This window comes from Arachis hypogaea, chromosome 12 (genome assembly GCF_003086295.3).
Source record: "Arachis hypogaea cultivar Tifrunner chromosome 12, arahy.Tifrunner.gnm2.J5K5, whole genome shotgun sequence".
NCBI lineage: Eukaryota > Viridiplantae > Streptophyta > Magnoliopsida > Fabales > Fabaceae > Arachis > Arachis hypogaea.
Genome location: NC_092047.1, coordinates 92917182 through 92927282, shown reverse-complemented (window position 1 = coordinate 92927282; position 10101 = coordinate 92917182). Strand labels below are relative to the sequence as shown.

General features: G+C 32.0%; 1 long non-coding RNA gene across 1 annotated transcript; it reads left to right on the top strand.

Annotated features, from left to right (window-relative positions):
* Positions 1-1070: 1070 nt before the first annotated feature.
* On the top strand, positions 1071-2518 carry LOC112729324 (uncharacterized). Its single transcript, XR_003166480.2, has 2 exons — positions 1071-1515; positions 2280-2518. It is a non-coding gene; the product is annotated as an uncharacterized lncRNA (long non-coding RNA).
* Positions 2519-10101: the final 7583 nt, after the last annotated feature.

Below are 10101 nucleotides of genomic sequence, written 5' to 3'. Positions count from 1 at the left end.
ATCCTTTTCTCTTGACCTGAAATCAGCGGCATCGAATCCGACCATTTTCCACAACAGCGACGGCCATAGAAGCACTATACAACAGTAGTAACTCAACCATATCACCATGCGATAGCCATAGAAATATTATATATATATATATATATATATATATATATATATATATATACTTTTTAATTTTTTATTTATTTTCAAATTTTTTTATTTATTATCTTTTTAATTTATATTTTTTTCTCATCCTTCAAATGTTCATTAGATACTATTTGAAAAAAATATCAAACTGTGATTAGAATTAAGATTTCTTTTAAAAAAAAAAAGTAGAGTTTGAGTTAATTTTATAGTTATAAAATTTTTTATACTAATATAAAAAAGAGAAAGGAAATATCATTTTTAAATAATAAATATAAAAATTAATTAATTTTATTTATATAATAACGTATACATTTAATTTTTAGTTTTTAGATAATAAATTTTAAAATTAATTATTAGTAGAAAACTAAACTCTATTGCATGATAACAATTAAATAAGTTAATAAATTCTTATATAAAACTTATTACTTGCTCCTTCTTGGTCAAATAGATTAGACAACCCTCAATTTTAGGTATTACATCACAAACACATTCACACTACACACTCACACATCTAACACTAAAAAGTTCTACTAATTGATCTATGTCAAATTTTGAATCCGGATGCAGCGTATTAAGAGACACAAAATTTTGGTAAAATGGTCTTCTCTTGACGATATAGATATTCTTAACCGTAATCCACGAGAACTAGACCGAGACCAAGCTCATTGTTTCTAAAATACTAATTATTTAAATAATTTTCATTTGAAAACAAATAAGATCTAGCTTGCCATTATCTTTTCAATATTTGTTTGAGGCAGGGAGCTTTTAACTTTCTGAATCCTAAATTTTATATTCAACATTTTCTGATGTGCAATATATCATAAAAGTTCTTAAAAAATTAAATTGGTTGCTTTATTATCTAATGTATATTTATGAAAATATGTTGGACTGAAGAGATATTTCAAGCTTACCTAGAATAATTAACTTCAAAACAACACTTTGCTACAATGAGAAATTTTAGTTTTGTTTATATATAGTATTTTGTAGCTCTTGGTATAAGGAGAGGACGGAACTAAGCAAATAATATCTTATAAAATCATTTGTAGAAAAATACTAAAGAAAGATTCTAAGCTTATATAAAACGTGATCTACCATAAACTTGTTATTGCAAGACTAAAAAGAAGAGAAACCAATGGCTAAGAATGGTGCGATTCTTGCAATTACAATGTTAGTAATTTTAGCAAGTTCTTATGCAATTTCCTCTACTACTTTAGACGTTTGTATCAATGAGTGCAAGATGCGTTTTGATCAGGATGAGATAAAGAAGAAACATTGCATTCTGGGATGTATTATCTACGCATGCTGCGAGCACTATCCAAAAAATATAAAAAAGAGGACCAAAAGCATTGAGACGCTTAATGCTGAGCTCAACAAATAATACCCGTATGAATATTGTAGTTTTGGTATTTATTTTCTTATATGTTAATTTAATAGGATCATGTTTAAACTTTTTTCTTTTTATTGTTGAGACAATGATTCATTGAGGAACTTTCTAAGGCATATACGATTTGATATAAAACAACTATTAAAAACAATTTAGAGTATAAACATAAGTACACACGAAAGAATTTAAGTGGACAAAAATACACACTAAGATTCATAAGAATCAAAGCACATTATAAAGATTATTTTTAATGAACAAAAGTACACTTTAAAGATTTGTAAATATCAAACTTTTACTACACGAGCATGACACTTTTATGTGTAAAAAATAATCCCTAATTTGTACTTTGATATTTATGAATTTTTGGTGTATATTTTTGTCTATTCAAAATTTATTTATATGTACTTTTTTAGTTTATTTAAGCAATAATTTAATACTTTAATTATACAAATGTGTGAGACAATAGTATCAATTACAATCATATGAAGTAAAATTTCACAAAATAATTTTGGACCTATGGTTCTTATGTAGTTATGCCTCTTTAGTTAGTCACCTACATGATGAAACATTTCAAAATTTTAGTTTTGGTTTTTCGTTTATGGTGCTTCAACATTTTGTTTTAATTTTGGTTTCTCTGCTTTAAATAATTTAATCTGGAAGCATTGTATATCATTATCATCAAGTTAGCGGGACAGGGAAAATAACTCATCAATAAGTTTGTTCTTGTTCTAATATATTATATATATGTATATATTTGTTACAGGGTTTGACAATGTTTGAAGTTTTAATAAATTTTCCATTGGATGGAAGAATATTCGAGCACCTTTTGAATAATAGATCAGGAAATGATTCACCCAGCTGGTTTTGTGAGGTGTTTTAATTATTTGTTTACAACGTTTACTTTCTTGTTTTATGCTTAAATTAACCTTCTATTTCCAAAATTTAAATGTACTTTCATCAAGGCAAAAATTAGAGGCGCTCATGAATCAGTTTCGATTAGTATATCTGCAGTATTTATTTGACTGAACTAAAAATTATAGATATATATGGATCCGATTCGCATACTAATAGGATTAGATTGCGAATTTTATGCAGATATTTACATATTCGTGGATCTGTAAAAGTAAATAAATAAATAAATAATTTTTTATATTTTATTTTAACTAATGACTATTATATATGTTGTATTATTTTAATTTTATTATTTAAAAAAATATATTTACTATTATTTTAAGAGTAAACATATTTAAAAGAGTAGAAAAAAGAAATTTTATTGATATTTTTTAATAAAAATAAGCTTTTAAAAATATTTTGTATTTTGCGGATATATCCGATATCCGACTCGATTCGCAAATGTGTAGATCGAATCGAATCCAAACTTACAAACTGCGGATATTAGATCCGATCCTATCCGATGATTTTAGTGCAGATCGTATCAAGATTTTGGCCATCTCCGATCCAATTCGATCCGCGTTCATTTTTGCCAAAAATTTTTACGATCAAATGAACTAAAACTATCTAAATGGAAATTATTCCAGAATTTGTTTACGAAAGGCTCATCCAAGTTAAATTTAAATTAAAATTATTCTAAGTAATTAATTAGAGTACTAGCCAACTAAAACCAATAAGATAATTCAGTTATAAACAAGCAAAAAAAATATAAAATATAAAATATCCAAAATCACTCCAAACTAATTTTGCTTTCTCCCTTTCCTTGCCTCTCAAATGTAAATACCCCCTCAGCAGAACTCTCCACCTAATACCGCCATCATGCTATCTTGAAACTCTAGGTTACTCGGCACGCAGCGCTGGGTCAACACCATTGCCGTAGCCGCCGTCCATCCCTCGCCATCCTTGTCAAATCTATATTGGTGTTCCACCTCCAGTTGCAGTTTGTGTAGGTCCAAATGATAATTGTCGTCGTTACTCGCTCAGGTTGTTGTTTATCACTAGAACAACGCTACTGTCGCAGTGCAAGAAATACCCCTCACAGTCGAATGCACTATTCTCACCTCTAGTTGTAGCTTCTCGCATAGCCAAATGTTCTTTTTCAATGATTTTTTATGTTTTTTATTTGAATTTAAATGTGTTTTTTCAATGATTTTAGATATTTTTTTGTTTGGTTTTAGATTTTTTTGTTATATGTTTTGGATGTTATTTTTTAATGATTTTAGATGTTTCTTTTGTTAAGTTTTGAATGTTCTTTTTCAGTGGTTTTCAGTTTTTTTATTAGATTTTGGATTTTTTTTTTGTTATAAAATTAACTGATTTGTTAAGAAATTGATAGGAGAGATGTTAGTTTACCCAGACATTTTCTTTAAATTAATGATGCGAGAGATGGAAAATGATATGAACACTTTGATAACAAGAATCGGAAAAAATCCAAAGATATTATTTTAGGCATTTAATGCATTTAGTTATAATCTTCACTTTTAATTTGATAGAAAAACTCAGATTATGTGACAAAGAAAACAAAACAAGAAGAGACATTTTTTTATGTTTTGGACAAAGAAAAAATTCTTATCCCAATTGATACCCTAAAGTGAATTTTAATAAAAATTAGATTTTTTTTTCATACTTAAAAATTGAAATCAACAACTTTGTTAACTGTATGACATTCTTTTTTTTTTTTTTTTTGCGCTTCTCTTTCCAACAACACTGCCTCTTTTTCCTTTTCTTTTTTGAAATCACATGTCTTTTTTTTTCTTTCTTTTTTTTCTTTTGAAATTTTATGTTTTATTTTGCTAAATATGACTCAAAATTAAAATTGTAGAGAAAAAAATAAGAAAGTAGAAACTGGACTAGAACCATAAACTTTATAGATAAACAAGAATTTATCTACATCCTGTAACAAATACCAAATGATAAGGAAAAAATACAGAAGAACAGAAGACATAGCGTATAACGACACAACTCCTAACACGTCAAGACCAATACTAGTAGCTAGGTTCCCTTTTTTTATGTAAGTAAGCCTGCTGGCCTTGGAAAAGACTCCATCAAGCTAAGGGTCTTTCAAACTCCACAAGACTCCTGCTCTCTTTATCCCGATATTAGAATTAGAAGGAAAGGCCAGACAGAAGAGAGAGAAATTCTTGATGACAACAATCCTTTCACAAGCCCAATCTTACTTTCTCTTTTCACAAGCAACAGCAGAAGAAAGGGCAAAGAAGCGGCACTTTCTATGCCCCATTATAAAGCATGAGGCTAGAAATTCCAAAATTGGAGAGTGAGTTACCTGAGTTCGATCCCATAGCTTCATGCCTTCTTGAATAGAAAGAATTTCATAAGAGAAAAATCACAGGACGTGGGAAGAGATGCTAAAGGTATATGGAACAAAGTATCCAAGACTTCTTAAATGGCTTTCATCTCAATCATAGCAGAACCGGAAGAAAAAACAGTAAAAAGAAAGGGCCGGCTATTGCAAGAACAGGATTATGCATGAGTGAAGTTAGCTTTCTTTTCTAACTCTCACACCGGTATCACCGGTCGAAATAAGGTTGATTTGCTCCGGGATGGTTACGTATATAGGTACAAGGAAGAGATGTCACGTATAGAAAGAAGAAGAAGGTTTCGCAAGTGAAGGGGAATTTTGCTATAAGAGAAAAAGTGCCTCGAGAATAGCCTTTGAGCGAGAATCCAGTCGTTTTTTTCTATTAGTTTAGTTGCAATGCAGACAGGCATTTACTTATGAGATTAGTTCCCCGTTCAGCTTATCCTAGGGACTCTGGACTAGATATATTAAACATATTATTATGAACCTGTATCGCTTATCGAGATCAAGAGTTAGCCTGTATATAAGGTATTGTTGGGCCAACCGTGGAGAGCTCTCAACCACCGGAGAGATTTTGGGAAGGAATCAAGTGAGATAACATAAGATGAGAAGACATCACATCCAACTCAAAACCTTAAGGTAGTAAGTTAATGGATCTCTCATCTTATAAACTCCTCACTCTTCCTTGCTTTCTTTGATGTGGGACTAACTTTAACACTCCTCACACTTGCAACATTAACAATCTCCCCCTCAAGTGTGAGCCTCCACATCAAGCATCAACTCCCCTCTAGCTCCCCTCTAGCTCCTCCACCACATATGAGTATTTGTCCATCACACCGCCGCAAAGCACCGTGGGACATGCCAGCCGGACCACCTTTGCCGGAAAGACTTTCGATGCTTCACCTTGAATACCCCTTAAAACTACCAGACCGATTAACCATCGGCTCTAATACCACTTGTTGGGTTAACCGTGGGGAGCTCTCGACCACCAAGGAGATTTCGGGGAGAAATCAAGTGAGAGAACATAAGATGAGAAGACACCACATCCAACTCAAAACCTTAAGGTAGTAAGTTAATGGGTCTCTCATCTTATAAACTCCTCACTCTTCCTTGCTCTCTTTGATGTGGGACTAACTTCAACACTCCTCATCTCCCCCTCAAGTGTGAGCCTCCACATCAAGCACCAACTCCCCTCTAGCTTCCCTCTAGCTCCTCCACTACATATTAGTATTTGTCCATCACACCGCCGCAAAACACCGCGGGACACGCCGCCTAGACCACCTTTACCGGGAAGACTTTCAATGCTTCACCTTGAATACCTCTTAAAACCACCAGACCGATTAACCATCGGCTCTAATACCACTTGTTGGGCCAACCGTGGAGAGCTCTCGACCACCGGAGAGATTTTGGGAAGGAATCAAGTGAGATAACATAAGATGAGAAGACACCACATCCAACTCAAAACCTTAAGGTAGTAAGTTAATGGGTCTCTAATCTTATAAACTCCTCACTCTTCCTTGCTTTCTTTGATGTGGGACTAACTTCAACACTCCTCACACTTACAACATTAACAGGTATAGAGTTAAGCAATTCAAAACATGCAACATATAAATATAAATAGAAATCATGTAAGTGTCATATAACGCTTGTAGGCTCAGTTTAATACACCAAATAGTTTAAAGAATTCATTGATGACTTATTTATACACAATAGATACATATACAAACTCTATGACTTATATTATCAGGCTTCGGCTCACACGAGAGCCATCCTATGCTAAAACTTATATAGATTATATAACTATATACAAAAGATACTAACCTTCTAAATGTCTATACAAGGCAAGGGAAAAAGACCACTATGCTACTGATAGATGCTGACCAGAAGAACTCGTCCATTAATGCAGAAAGTCACTCAGACATGCCTATGAAGTCATTGTTACTGGCCTCCTCTGCTGCTTTCTGTCATTAAGTCCACACTATCTCAGTTGTTGGGTACTCAGAGAAGATCACACATATTCCATCTATAGAAGGTGGGAGATAAGGGAGTGAGAACCTAAAATTCCCAGTAGGGTACTACATAGGAAATTTAAGGGGTCCGCAACCTAAGTCTAGAAATTCATGCAATTATATTTGGCAAGTCACAAAAACCAGTACAATCACAAGTATATAGTCTATAATAGTCACAAGGTACGCAATCCCAAACATAGAGAATGCAGCAACCCAGTATGATGCATGCTTGGTCCTATACAGGCCATAAGCTCACACGTCGGTTGACTTTCCGCAAACCGGCGTTACCTAGGACTAAGCCTAAATATGATTTTTCCAACTGCATACGTTCTGCATATGTGCCTAATGGACAAAGCCACGTATATTTTGGCAACCAGCAATCATCGTAGAGCTTGACGCCATAGTGTGCTAGCAGTTGGAGGAACAATGTGAATTTTGATGGGTGTCGCCACCTTCAATTTCAATTAAGTAGTAGGCAAGAGAAATGTAACCGCTACCATTGCCAAGCAAACAGTCTGAAAGGGCGTACATTTTGAAATCTTAAAGTCTCTAACCTTTTCTTCTTATAATACCTTGTTTTTTTCTAAGTGTGGAACCCTTTTGCCCTCCATCTTTCAACATATATAATTACTATGGTGCCCTTGCTTTCACTAAAAGGCCATTTGGTCTTTAGTTTTTTTTTTATATAAAAATTCTATTTTATTCCTTTTCTTTTAGGTTCCACTTTAGATAATTCTTATACTTCTATAAAGATAACTTTACCTCTAGTATGGTAACTTTACTTTTTTATCTTCATATTTTGTGAAAAGGGCCAATTTATTCCTAAGTAAGTTAATTAATTATTTTAAACTTTTTTCCTTAAAAAATTGTTATTATGCTCCAAGTGTTTTAAGTCATACTTTTTAGTCTTATTTAGTGCTAAAATTACCGAATTGATCTTATGACTCCTCATTTACTAATTTATCCCTGACACTTTTAATGAAAAGAAATTACCCCTAATGATATAAAAGACTATTTCGCTCTTAGATTACTTTGCTTACTTTATTAATTACCGCACTTTCACTTTTGACCCTAACTTTACTAAAGGTTTTATTTAGACTCAAAATTTTATCTTAATTACAAATTTAACCCAACTCTTTTATATAGTTATAATTTTACCCTTAGGGCTACTAAGATCACAATTTTAAGCCTAACTTAGTTTAGTTATATTTTTAGCTCTCTATTTCTCCTTAATGACCAAATTACCCTTTTGTTGCATATCATACAAAATTCCATAGAACTAAAACCTGATCTCTAGCCTCTTTTTAACCTTTTTATTCAACACTGTTTACATTATTTCATGGCTGAATTTCTAGTAGCATTTCCATGTTTTCTCCATTTTTTAGTAACTTTTAAATCTTGAAACTTAAACTCCAAGTGTTACAAATTTTCGGCCCTTAAATACAAAAAATATAGACATTAAAAATTTATATTTCACATATATGTCAAGCCAAAAATAGCTGTGTATCTGATGGCACGTCATCTTAAGCAATTTTTAAAGTCCTTTTTCATTTATTTTCTTAGGTTTTAATCAAATTTCTTATGTTTTCTAATAGATTTTAATAAAAAATCAAATATTTGGAGTTGTGTTAGTGTTTTAATTATTTCAAGAGTTTTTGGCAAAAAAATAATTAAAAATCAAAGAAAAAATCAAAAACAGCAAAAATGTGGCCTAAGAAAGGAAAGTATGTCCTAAGAAATCAGAAGCGTACCCTTAAGGGCTCGCACACACGCACGCCTAGCAGGAAAACTCCATGCCTGGTGGACAAGATTCTCGCCTGATGGTCCTTCAATACGTCCAGCGGACGTCCTTCATGTGTCCAGCACGCCTGATGGTCTCCAAGCACGCCTGGCAGAGTGATGATCCTAGAAGCAGATTTTGGACTTTTGTCCAAATTTCCTCTAATCCAAGCCAGCTTAGAAGTAATTACAACTCTCGGATTCAATAATTAATTCCAAAGCCTAATTATCTACATCATTAGAGGCCTTAATCACATCCAAAGCATTGATGATCCTAGAAGATTAGTTATTAATTCTTTCTAAAAACATAAGAGATTTGGTTGCTTAGATTTTGATTTGAATTATTAAGCAGTTATCTTGTTTTTCTCTCCGAAAGATAAGTAATTATCTTATCTCTCTCCGAAAAGATAAGATTAGTTTTAGTTTGAATTTCAATTCTAGAATTAGGATATAAATAAGTGAACCTAGTTCATAGAGATACAACCCCTCCGTAATCACTTCTTCTTGTTTTTCTTTCACTTTTTCATAGGTAACTAATCCTTTGTCAAAGGGTTAGGAGCTCTGTTTATATTTTCTATGGGTTATTAATCTACGTTTGTTTTATTTTGAAGTTTTTACATTGATCTATTTTAGGATTGAGTTATTCGTTCTTCATTCGGATTAGTAATATCGAAAGGTATGCTAATCTCTTTTTGAATTCTTCTATTGTAATTAAAAAATTTGATATTTGAATTATAGCTTGAAAATGCTTTCATATGACTCTTTTAATTTGGCTAGGAATAGTGATTCGATTAGTGTGCGATAGATACATGGTTTTCTATCACTCTAATTTTGAATACGTGACATATAATTCGAATTAGAACAACTTTTAAAAATTATATTTTCTTTTAATATTTAACTGGACAGGACTAACTTGAATACATGACATATAATTTGTCCTAAAAACTACTTTTAAATCTTATTTGAATCTAATATCAGTTTTTGTACTTAATATCTTGATTAATTAATTGACAGTTAATTAATGCTTGAGAAACTGAGGAGTCGAGGAATTGAAAATCAGTTACCAAAGGTTTTGTCGTGAAAGATCTTTAAAAACTTCAAGTAAATAAGATTAGATTTCTCTAAGAGCATAAACATCTTTGAAACCCTTGACTCTCACCGTCACTGTTTTCTCTCAAATTATCATTCAAGCTCATTGTTCGTGGCATTCAAGCATTCAACATTCAAGATCTTCAAAACTTTCACTTTTTCCCTCCTCATCAATTAGATTTTATTAATCTAATTAGACTTTTAATATGATATTTTCTTGTTCAATCCTTTAATCCTCGTGGGAATGATATCCACTCACCCTGATATTACTTGAATAATTTGGTACACTTGTCAGTATCTGTGAGCTTCAATTTTCACTCATCAACAAAATACAATTTCGAGAATTAGTTTTTATGCACAAAATATCATAAAATGACTCATATGAACACAAAATCATGCATGAAGATAATCTAACTAATCCTAACCCTCTCTTGTTC